Genomic DNA, 13,095 nt, shown 5'->3' on the forward strand with positions numbered 1-13,095 from the left:
TGATCCAACAGAGACTTTGGTCTCATTACAGGTTGATAGAGCTATACTCTATCCATCTAATAATTATTTTCACATTCAGGCTGCAATATGAAAGACTTGCAGAAAAGTCAAGGCTGTTGAAAACTTTCTAAAGAGTATGTAGTCTCCAACTTCAAATAACCATCCTTGCCCGCTAATGTAAATGGACTGTTCTACTATAGCGCTTTTGTAGTCTCAACAAATACTCAAAGCCCTTTTACATAATACAGGAACCATTCACCATTCACACGCATTCACACGCAGTGGCTGAGGCTGCCGTACGAGGTGCCACCTGCCCATCAGATAAACATTCACCCAAAAAACACAAACATTTACACACTGATGCACAGCATCAGGAGCAACTTGGGGTTCAGTGTCTTGCCCAAGGACACTTTGACATGGATGGCCAGGGCCAGGGATTTAACCACCAACCTTCCGATTGGCAGTGAACACTCAATACTATGTACCGTAGACAGGATCTGCAGCTTGAGTTTATCCTGCCTAATTTGTATGGAAAACATAACTAAATAATGAATTGTGAAACACAAGGAAATGTTTCAAAGGCAGAACGTTTTTAATGCTTTTCATTGTATAGAGCAAAAATTTAGAGAAATATTCACAAACATTTTTCCCAAGCTACAAATGAAACGTGATGTCAGAGCAAAATCTTGAATGTATTTTTACAAATGTGTAATATGGATGAAAAACAAACAAACATTGTGATATAATTACTTCTTTTGTTATTTGTGTGGTGAAGAAAAAGATGTATATGAAACATACTGTATGTGCTGTTATCTCATGTGTCTCAGTCAGATAAAAACTATTATGAGTGAAATGTGCAGTAGTTATATAGTCTATTCTGCATCATTGTACTGTGGAATTAAAAAAGATTTTATCATTTTGAGCTTAACGTCATAATCAAACCACACTTATATTTTGTAAAATAGCTCTTTTCTCTTCCTTCAAACCAATCAGCACATGATTGTAAAATAACAGACACATTTTTGTTTGTTTAATCTCATATTCTTTTTGGCGAGCACAAGTGGAAATGACAGTAAATCGGGGGGATGAAAGAGAGTAGTCAATTCTATGACACATGGGATGCAGCAGCAGCAGCCAAAAACCACGTTGCTCGCTCTATTCCCAGCGTGCCCATACTGAGGCCTCCATTTGACAGAAGTGTTGCTGCCAACATCCACATTCATTATTACCATGGCTGCTATGGTAATGCTGTGTTAATGATTAATAAATGGACTCATTTGTGGAATGTCAGCCTACATACGACCAGTGCATTGTAAAAATGCAGCAGCTAGATGTGGTTAACAGTAGACACACATTAATAGATTAAATGTATTTATTTTTGATTGTGTTGAGATGATGTTCATGACTGAGTGAACTACAAGTGTATGATTGACAGCATGATCAAAACTAGAGTGTTTCGTGAGTAAAAAGTATCTAGAACCAAAAGAAGGAAATTAACTAACTTGTTCGTACAGATTCTGCACATGGGAACTAACATTAATGGATCAATAGTGCATAGTTTTTGATTCTCTGTATGATAAAACCACAGGGAATCATAGCTGTCAGCTCAGGTGGTTCTAGTGTAATGTTATATGAATTAAAGCCAGTATAGAATGTCCTGTTGCCTTGTCAGTTTGTTCATAGCCCAACCAACACAGGAGTAACACTCCTTATCTTTCTTTGACTTTTCTCAAAATATTTGAATCTATCAAATACAGGATGAATTCCATCTATGGAAATATTGGAAAGCTAGTTGTTCATTTTCTAAAGTAAATTCATTGGGACCAATGTTTCTAAATCTCCCCTTAGACACCTTGTTGAACTCTGGGATCTGCAGACCAGTTGCCTCCAGGGCAAAGCTTGAGAAAGAGGGTGGGGCAATGGGTGTAAGAGCTCCGCAATTGTAAATAACCTTTGGGAGTCAGACAAGCTCCCACAGTGTCCTGTTTTAAAACCTATATCAATTCACTTGTTTCACACGTTTTTACAAAATGGCTTTTAATTAAGATTGTTCTTTTTGTTTTATGCTTTTATTCACTGATTTATTCTTAAAAATCATTTTCATTGTCTTTTATCTATGTTTATGTATGTTTCGTATTCTTATTGCGTGTGTTTTGGGTTTTTGGTATACCACTTTGTAAACTTGCTATGCTAAGTTTACATTTGAAATTGATCAAAAACAGCTGTACCTAAGCAAATGTTTGCCGGACTTGTCTCTGAGAATATTAAAAGTATATATATTTTGGATGTCTACATACACACTTCCTTGTGTGCGATTATTCTAAATGGGTTGACATTCTCATATTCTTTTTTAAATTGATTCACCAGAATATAGACATATCTATTCTAAACGATTACACTATGTCATGTTTTGAGTGGTGTAAAAAAAGGAGATATCATCAACATCCTTTCTATAACAGCCTATGCAACCTGTGAGCTTTGCGACAATCATTACATGAATTTATGCAATCTCTATACTCAGTGCAGTCATTTCTTAACCAATGGAACACAGAACAGTCTGGTGTCTCCATAGGTCAGACACACAGACATCCTGTACCTGTGGTTTTGTGCAACCTGAAAGTGACAGATAGTGATTTTGACAGAATGGTGGATGGAGAAAAAAAAGTAACAAAACTACAATAAACCCAATGTCATTCTTTAAGTAACCAGGTAGATTTAGCAAAACTGCATCATACTGACAAGCTCTCTCTCAATAATGGGCTGGCAACTCCATAATGTATACTGTCAACAGCAATGGTCCAGTGTCAGTCTTGCTTTTCAGCAAGAGAATGTGTTTGTTTTTTGTATAATGTTTGGATGCCAAAAATCCATCTTTCCCTATTTCTCCACAACTCTCTAAGGCATGAGCTGTATACTGATAGTGAACAGGGCACCAATATGTGAATGGCAAACAAGATTTACATAAAGATGAAATCCTGGGGGATTTTTCTGCAACCTGCTCCTATTTAGATAAACAGCAGTGACTCCAGAACAGGAGGGGATGGAGATTGACGGCGGGGGAAGAAGAATAGTGAGGGATTTATACTCTCCATGAATGTAGTGCTCTATCATTCGACAATGACAGATGGTAGGACTTTTGTAAAATGGATAGGAAAATGAATAGACCTCAACGTCAGATCTTTAAACATTTTGAATTTACGCCGAAAGGCTGCAGTGAGGACTTTATGGAGTAGCACATGAAGTCGTCAGTGTGATGGTTTGGTTGTTTGCTTTGTATTCTTTTCCTCCTTCTTTGGTTTTGTGGTTCTGTCTTGTCTCCTCGTGTTTGTGTCTCAGTTTCCTCTCTGGTCTTGTGTAGTAGTTTCTGTCTTGTGGAACCTGCTCGTAATTACCAACCAGCTAATACAGATCATCCAAACATCTAAAACCAAATACTAGTACTCGCAAGACGATTTAAGTAACATAACATACCCTGCTTTTGCATCAACCATATTGTTAGTGACACATTTATTTTTACACAATATAAGAACATGCATGTATGCAAAGATGTAAACTCATCAAGTAACTTGTCGTTTTTTTTGTTAGTTTTTTTAAATATGGCCTGAAATGGGCCACCAGGGCTAACCATATATGTAACTGACTGACAGGAAATATTGCTGGAATGTGGTATGGTACAAAAAAAGAAAAAGGATAGTTTATTTTTATTTTTTTTACTAACCGCTAGCGGCATAGCTCCGGAGAGCAATGTCTTTCAGTCAGTTAGTTGGTTAATCCACTGCTTTGATCCATACCAATATTTCCAGAAAATATTACCAGAATTTCCATGCAATTGTGGTTTCCAGAGGATGATGAATCAATGGATGATACTTTATTTATGCCTCGGGGGTGTGAAAATGTATGCCTTTTAAGCTTGTGCATGCATATAAATTTGGAAAATTAATTATAATTTAAAAGGTAAAAGAGGTGGTGTTTTGTAAAGTTTGATGGCCACTGGGAACACAGGAATGATCTTTTGTGCCGCTTAGTGGAATACCATGGGGATAAAAGCTGAAAATACTTCTCTTCTCAACCAGCATGTCATAGAGGGGGTTGGAGACATTGTTCAGGATGCTAACCAACTTGGACAGCATTCACTTCTTCATTACCACCTCAACTCTTCACCCAATAACTGAACTGGAATTTCAGACTAACTTGTCTCTCTCGCTCTCACGTTCCGGACCCAGCATAAAACTACATAAAAGATACTGCTGGCCACCGCAGACTGGTAGATCATCTTCAGCATCTTATTGCAGATGTTGAAGCCTCTAAGCCTCCGCAGGAAGTAGATCCATTTTCTTGAGCCAAACTCTGCCGACTTCTAGTGACACCACCAAGTTGGCATCCTTGGCTTTTAGAAAAAAGGTCTTTCACAACTCTTTTTTTACAACAAAACTTTAATTTAATGCAAATGAAATTTGCAAAACACCTTTTAGATGATAGGTTATGTACAATAAAAGCTGTGTTGTCTGACCACCATTATTGGCTGAACACCATTACTGAATCTTGACAACAACTGGGGCCATCCCATCAGGTAATAAAGCAAATAACAGTTTTCATTCCAAGCCTGAAGATGAATCCTGAAAATAGCTCTTATCACAGTCTAGTGCCAAAGACCTGGGCAACAAATGAGCATTCAGTTGTCATTTAGATGTGTTTTTGTTTTCTGCAGCAAGATTTCATCTGTGCCTGCTACAATCTGACTTTCTGTTTGAATGGTAAATGAAGTAATTATACCCAACAGACAGATTTAATAAATGCTCATCATTAAGCTTGGCAGCAGTCCTGAAGCTGTAGATAAAAAGTTGACGGTGCGTGCATTACATTGATACTGCTTTTGATTTTTGTATGTGGTCTTCAAAACGTGAAATAAACCATTCTGTATCTGCCAATTCAACATAGTTTATGTGCAAGGGAGTGTGCGTGTGTGAGTGCATTTGTGCATCTGTGAGTAGGGGGAGAAGTATCATACGTTGTACTGGAGTCTACATAGTATTCAAATGTGACAGGTCTCAACAACTATGAGATTGATTGCCATGAAAGTTTGCACAGGTATTCATGTTCCACTCAGGATGAATTCTAAGGACATTGGTCACCTTGTGGCCAAAGTTTTCATTAATTTCTTCGGACATACTTTTGTTTATAGACAAATACTCACCAAACTGACATTCCCTTCAGCCTCACATGAATTTATTCCATGCAAAACTAAGATGGTGAACACTTACATCACACCTGCTAAACATCAACATGTTAGCATTGTTACTGTGAGAATATTAGCGTTCTGATATTAGAAATTAGCTCATAGTACAGCCCATTAGAGCTATTGCTATGTACTCTTCTTGTTTTGATTGTAATTTCTTTCCAAGCTACAGTTCTCGTTGCACACCCTGTTGTCCACAGAGGAAGACAACCTCTTTTTGATTTTCTTTTTCTCATGCGCTACGGCTTTTTATTATATCATTACTTTGTTTGATTAGGATCAATGTAAAACTACAGCCAAGCACATAATCTTGACTGCATTTCAATAACTGAAGTATCTTCCATAGGTTGGGATTCACAAGTAACTACATCATGATTATAAGCAACATTCAACACAGTAAGTTTGTAAACACAAATGTTTGGTGATGGCTCACTTGTTGTTATGAGTTCATTAGTTTTTGATTAAACTCAGCTTTTTTCACACTGAGTTATTGCCATAACTTTAACAAGCAGCCATTTTAGCCACTCAGTGGCTCATTGTCATTCACTGCATGTTACTCAGCATCAAAGGTTTGACGCACACATGGATGACGTCAAATAATAAACAGTTCTCTGCATAATCAACAGGAACCAACTGATAAAAGAGAAATTCATCAGCTGTGCAGAAAGGGAAATCAGGAATGAGACTTTTACTTAGGCTCGCCAGTATTGTCATCTGTTTTGGGAATTTAGCTGGGAACTGGTCATACAAAAGGGTATTACTGTAAGACATACATGTTCAATTCCCATCTGGTTTATTATTTACTAATTAGATCACATCTTACCTATAAGTATTAGTGCTGCAAACGTTTTTCTCTCCTGCCTGACGTTTTGTCCACTGTGACAAGATATCAGTGGTATGGGTGTTGACCATTACAAGGACTATTCAAAGACTAAACAATTTGACAAACATTAATGCTTTCTCCTGCTTTTTCCTATTCACATTTTCAGACAGATACACTCCATTTATGATTGAGCATATATTCACCCTTACACATGAAACGTGTCATCTCATTGTTAAACTTTATCAAACCAAATATGAGTCATATTTTATGGCTTAAATAAATTGTGAGGAGATAGCCAAACATTTAGCCTGCTGTTTGTGAAAATACAAGAACAACATTAGTAGACCTTTCTTCTGGTAATTTTTTCAGTGATAAAAATGATTCCCACACAAGGTTTTGGTATTACAGTTACACAACAGTATTTTTAATCAAAATTTCCTCTGGAGATGAGTGAACCAGGCATAGTTAAATTTCAGAGACAGACTGTAGAGCAATGGGTGACCTCCACGGTGGTCATCTCGTGTTATGTGCTTCTGGGGACCAAGTGTAAAAGGGTTTCCACATCAGCGACTACACAACACTGTGCATCAACAGATTTTACAATCCTAAAACCTACTGGCAAGGCGAGTGTACATTCTTCACTGAACTAAACCATCGTTATCTCCTGCTTGCTCTTGTTTTACTTGTAAAGTTAACTGCAGTGTTTTGTTTTGTTCAAAACACACTTTGGCAAAATTCAAAAGCCCACATCCAAAAATAATCAATAATATTTAAGGAGATAATATTTTATGTGCTTTTTGCACAAAATTGCTAGAAAGAAAAGAGATGGTATTTTAAACAAGGACATGTTTGCCTACACTATTACTACATACATTCATTATATTCAATTAATGTTAGGAAATCTCAAACAATGCATGTTAGGCTGCATTTGATACAGTGGACCTTGAAATATTGATCATACGTTTAAAACAATGGGTGGGCATCAGAGGCATAGCACTGGAGTGGTTCAAATCATACTTAACGGACCGAACTTTATGTGTTAGCCTTGGTGACTTTGTATCCTCCACTGTTCCTCTCTCGTGCAGGGTCCCACAGGGCTCAGTACTTGGCCCTCTCCTTTTCTCTCTTTATTTGCTCCCACTTGGTTCAATACTCAGGAAGCACATGGTATTTCAATCGACTGCTAAGCAGATGACAGTCAGATGTACAGCATGTGCCTCTTAAAAAGAAAGATGCACACTCAGATTGCTACTCATGTGTCTCAATGGCATAAAGGCCTGGATGGGTCTGAACTTTTTAAATTTGAATGATGAAAAGACGGAAGTGATGGTTTTTGGTGGCACCACTGGGACCCCCCCCCCTTTAGATCTGGGTTCCTTGGTACAACATGTCAAACCTTGCATCAAAAATCTAGAGGTTAAAGTGAACGTGGAGCTCAAGTTTGAGAGTCAGATCAAGGCTGTTGTTGAATCAAGTTTCTTCTACTTGAGGCAGCTGGCCAAAATAAAGCCAATTCTGTCAAGACATTTGAGGCTGGATTATTGCAATGCACTTTATGTGGGAGTAAGTGGGTCCTCCATCACCCGTCATCAGATGGTACGGAATGCTGTTGCAAGGCTTTTAACTGGCACGCGTGAACATGAGCACATTTCCCCCATTTTAACCTCACTCCACTGGCGGCCTGCTCAATTTGGGATCCATTTTAAAATTCCTTAATTTGCTTTTAAAGCCTTGAATGGTTTTGCCCCGCCCTAGCTTGCTGAACTTACGCCCTTACATACTGACACGCTCTCTCAAGTCAGATGATCAGCTGCTCCTGAGTATGCCTTAAACTAAGCGGAAGCTCGGAGGGGCCCGTGCCTTTGTGATGTCTGCTCCAAAATCTGCCTCTGCACATTAAACTTTTTAAAGTTTTTTCATATCAGAAGTTTCTTTCAACCAAAATGCCCCAAATAACATTGGTGCATGGATGATCATAAATGTAATTATTACTTTTGTTGAATTTGGGGTGTTTTCTTCAGTTTTATATTATTTGAAAAAAAAAAAAGTTTGAATGGTTTCAAAACAGAATTCTGACTATACATCCTCTGATCTTAACTACCTGGATAAACAACTCCACCTCTTCTCTGTGGCCTTTGACACGTAGTAAGATGTTGACTTTATTTACTGCATTTAATATATTTAGTTTAATTGTTTTAATTGTGCAGGTATTATTTTTACTTGTGTTATAATGTTATGTTTCTTTTTGTTTTTTTGTACTTTTCTGTACAGCACTTTGGTCAGCTCGATTGTTTTAAAGTGCTTAACAAATAAAGTTGGATTGGATTGGATTGGATGTTAGGTCTTTATTACAGTCACTAAGTAAGTTTAAATTTTGTATTGGAGATAAATACCAGATTATGGAATAGAATTGACATGAGTGACAATAGATTATGTAAGAAAATGTTAAAATGGGACATGCACATGGGTGGAGATGGGTGGAGTTAAAAGAAAACTGGTCTGTTGAGATTTGGAATAAGCCAACATTTAAAACCTATAGTTGATGGAAAATGAGTTTCGTATTGAGAAATATGTAAAATATAATGTTGTGTGCTCAGTTTAGATCTGGTGTACTCCCTGTCACTATTGAAACAGGTTAATGGCTGGGCACTAGGGAGGAAGACTGACTTTATTTACGTTATTAATGTGATCTCAATGAAATTAAAAATTAAGTTCAGTTTTCTTTGCATTGTGCATATTATTTTTTCTTTGCAGATTTTTTAGAACAAGCATGGGCTAAAAGAAAGACGGCTTTGTATCAATGACTCTCTGTTCGGAAGTGACATTCCCTGTTTATTTATTTAGTAACTAAGTCATTTATTTTCCTATGGCTATAGATTTTTTCAATGTATGAAATGTTTAGTTCTAGTTGGACAGTTCATGGGTTACACTATGGTGTTGTGGCTGTTGTAATGTGTTTTCTTCATTCTTTATTTTGTGCAACCTAGAGTATGTTGTATGTGACAATGGACCGGAAGCTTTGGATGAAATGTATTTTGTATTGGTATCATGTAATTCCGTGTAGGATGGGCCACTTGGTGCCATTCACTACAGCTGTAGACACTCGCCATGACACTCTAAAGAACTTAAAGAGATGCAGTATGATGCACTTTCAGTAAAAGCATTACAAACTTTTACTTGATATCACAACATTATTCCAGGTCAGTGCGGAGCTTCAAAATAAAGCTGCTTTGTTGCTGACCAGCAAGCCTACCAAAGGATTGTGTGGATGTGTGCAAATTGCAACTACTGGCAAAGCATTAAAGGTCAGATCAATGGGTACAGCCTTTCTGGCAGTAAAACAGCTTGCATTTGCTATGTAGAAAAGTTTACCACACAGAGAGCACAAAAAACACTATTATATTTGTTGACATTTTAATGCAGAGACCCTGTGACTCACATACAGCACACTTTTGTTCATTCGCCCATTTTGTTGAAAGCTAGTATAATGCTGAAACGCTTGATGCACAGCAGTACCAAAGCAGAACTCGCCCTCTCTGGCAGCGGGTCATTTTTCCTATGTCAGGTAACACTTTTTTGAGGACACAAAGAATAAACCCCTGTTGCATAATATCAACTACCGAGAGGTACACTAATTCAATCCAATGATACATTTCTGAAAAATACTAAATGTAAGAAGATCTCCAATGATATGCAATAACCAGACCTTATAAATAAGGGGTGAATACCTGTTATACAATGCGGAAATTGTAAACCTCGCTGTTGGTATTTCTGAACAAAGGAGAGAAGCAGAGGCACTATGACATACAAACATTGTGTAACAGGGTCAATATGTGCTGCTTAAATTACCTAGGATTGTTTTAGGAATGTGGAGCACCAGATTGCCATCTTTCAGTATACAAACCGCATTGAGGAAGGCTGCATGTTTTCTGCAAATCCCTAATATTAGTTGGTTTTATTTGACTGAACTTGATCAATAAACTCCTACAGTTGTCTTGTTGCTTTACTCTCATTTCTGGTATACCTTCTTCCGAACACAAAGGGTACCTCCCACATGCTGTCCCCATTTTCATCAACAACATTTAACATGAACAGTCTTTTGTTTGAAGCTATCCAAGAATGGGAGAATTATACAGAAGCATATGGATATTGTTCGTATGGAGTCAAATCTGAATATATTAACTTATATTTGACATGCAATGCATGGATTTGTTTAAGCAGTCCACTTCCCAAATTAAGTTTCTGCACTTTTCTTTGCCTACAGCATGGTGATGCTCTGCTTTATTTGACACCTAGAGTACCATAGAAGTACACATTGGTATCTACAAAGAAGATATATCTTAAACACCACTTTAATAACTTCCAACCTGTCAGGTTGGTTTTGTCTGTGCTGACAGCGGCCCCTTTTCAGCTGGATAGACTGTCAAGACAGACAAGTTTTCACAAAGTCAAACTAAATCACCCTGCTATGCCATCTCTCCTAAACATCCTGCATCAACCCTTACTTACATAGTGTTGCTGCCCACACAAACACTCTCTCTCACACACACACACACACACACACACACACACACACACACACACACACAAGCACACATGCACAGATAAATAAAATCAAGCTACCTACCTCCACATGAGGAAGTGCTGTACTGTATCTGGCCAATGGAGGAGTCCACCCACTCACAGGATATTCAATTGCAAGCATGTACAAATTAATCCTCTCTCTATCTCACTCATGTTCGCATGGGATCAACTACATTTACACAATCACCTTTGGCCAAGTATTGCTGGTGTGTGCAAACCCACACATGTAGACCCAACATAGAAAAACACTCACTCTCTGTCACAGAAAAACATCTCATGATTTTTGTTCTACACAGAAATATTTTAAAAGCAGCTGGATTTATGAATGAAATGAGTGGTGCGGAAAATGGTTCAGAGTACACTTTCTTCTTTTTTTTTTAATGTGCATTTGGTTACACTTTTTAAACAAACATTGGCCGACAAACCACTTTGATGGTTGTAAATCAATTCTGCAGCATCACGAGGACAGCTAATGGAGCAAAACTGGAACATTTTTGGAGAAGAAATAAATGGATCAGAAAATTTCCTCCCGAAAATAAATGGGCTACCATTCACTCTTTGCACTTTAGTAATATATGTAGCATATAGTATTGTGCTATGTCTGTCACTCTGCTGCTTTCACATTTTTTCAAAAGGAGACAGAATCAGGTAAGGAGTATGCAACGAACATGAAGGACCTCCAGGCTTTGTGTAAGACATCACCTAGAGAAATCCGCTCATTAGGATAGCAAGAAACACATTTATCTAACGTAGATAGCTGTCAGTTCTCCTCTGGGGGATTCAAAACAGAAAAGCTGTGTGGCTTAGAGCCATGTACTGTAAACAGTCTATTCTCTGTGTGTGTGTGTGTGTGTGTGTTTTATACTATTTACAGAAAAGGTTACTCCTCTAGCAAACTATAGCAGCTGCTACGCTGCTGTTCCAGTATACGTATATGTACATATTGTAGGGAGATGTCATCATTGGAGTTAAAATATGATGTCTTTCCCTAAATTCTACATAAAAATATTGAATTTTTTCATTGATCTAAATGTTTTCTGAATAATGTACAGCCATATTTGTTCATTCTGATGATGTATACATTGTGTAATGATATATTCATTTTCACAAAGGCTATTTTTCTTCAAGGTCACATGATAAATTTACTGTAATATCAAGGTTTAAAATTGTCTTCATGTAAATGGGAGACACTAAGATGTGTAAAAATGTTTTTATTGTTTCCTAGGGGAATAATAAATCATTGGTAGTATTAGTGTTCCTGGGGATGCAAGAAAGTGGGTGACTGTGCCCAGGAAGTGTGTGTTGGTATGTGCTGTTTAAAAGACTGACTGAAGAATAATTCTGAAACAGATGGGTACCTGAGTGGAAAAGATCAGTGACAATGTTTCCTGCCCTTTTATCTGCCCTTGCGTCATGTAGTGTCTTTTTTTTGAAGGAGAAAAGTTGTCAGCCACCACTCAGCACTGCAAACAAAAACACATAAGCTTGTCACTGGAACAGGAAGTGGAGGAAAGCCTGACACTGATGGTGTGTGGTCCTGGAAATTAAACCATGTTTGTTGAAAGATGTCAGGCATCCATGGCTATGACAATACATTTATTTGACCTTAATAGTGATAAATTGTTGACTTATTCATTGTTTTTGTTGGTGATGAAACCTATCAAGGTGGGCTGCCCTGCAAACGTGGAGCTTAACTGAATGGGTGGTTGTGGATACAGTCAATAGTGCCAATAGTGTCATACATTTTTATTTGTAACAAACAAAACCATTTAAAAAATAGCAATGCTAATTGTAAAACATCAAAGTAGCTCTGTTTTACAAGGTCTTTTGTACTACAATAGTTCTGTCATATAGATTACTCGTGAGTAGAGTTCTGTTTATTGCAGAGGCCACACTTTACTCTCACATACCACCTTTATTAATACCAATTAATAGTACAACCTTACTGGATGTGATGAAAGCCCTGCAGGGCTGAAACTGGCTTGCTAATTGTAATTAATAAAGCAACAGATACATAGTATTGTTGAAGTGTGGATTAGCCCAGGACACATGCATAATGTGAATAAAACCTCACTGTAAAGATTTGATAGATTCCTGTTTAATTGTGTGCCTAAATACTACCTTAAAGTATAGTTTCAGATTATTTCTATCTGGTTTGTCTATTGTAGATTAGATTAAACTTCATTGTCATTGTACAGAGGAAAGTTACTGAGACAACGGAATGCAGTTTAGCATCTAACCAGAAGTGCAAAAATCAGTAAAGAGCAGAGTGTACCTACCTCAATACAAGCAATTTGTATATTTATCTTACTATGTATACACACACATGCATGTACACATGCACATGCATTAGTATATCACTTGGTTTTTAGAAATACATGTATGAATAAAGCCATTTTTGACTGATGATAAATTGCATCTGCCATTTGCAATTCGTGTTATGCAACCTCAA

This window comes from Etheostoma cragini, chromosome 1 (genome assembly GCF_013103735.1).
Source record: "Etheostoma cragini isolate CJK2018 chromosome 1, CSU_Ecrag_1.0, whole genome shotgun sequence".
Classification (NCBI taxonomy): Eukaryota; Metazoa; Chordata; class Actinopteri; order Perciformes; family Percidae; genus Etheostoma; species Etheostoma cragini.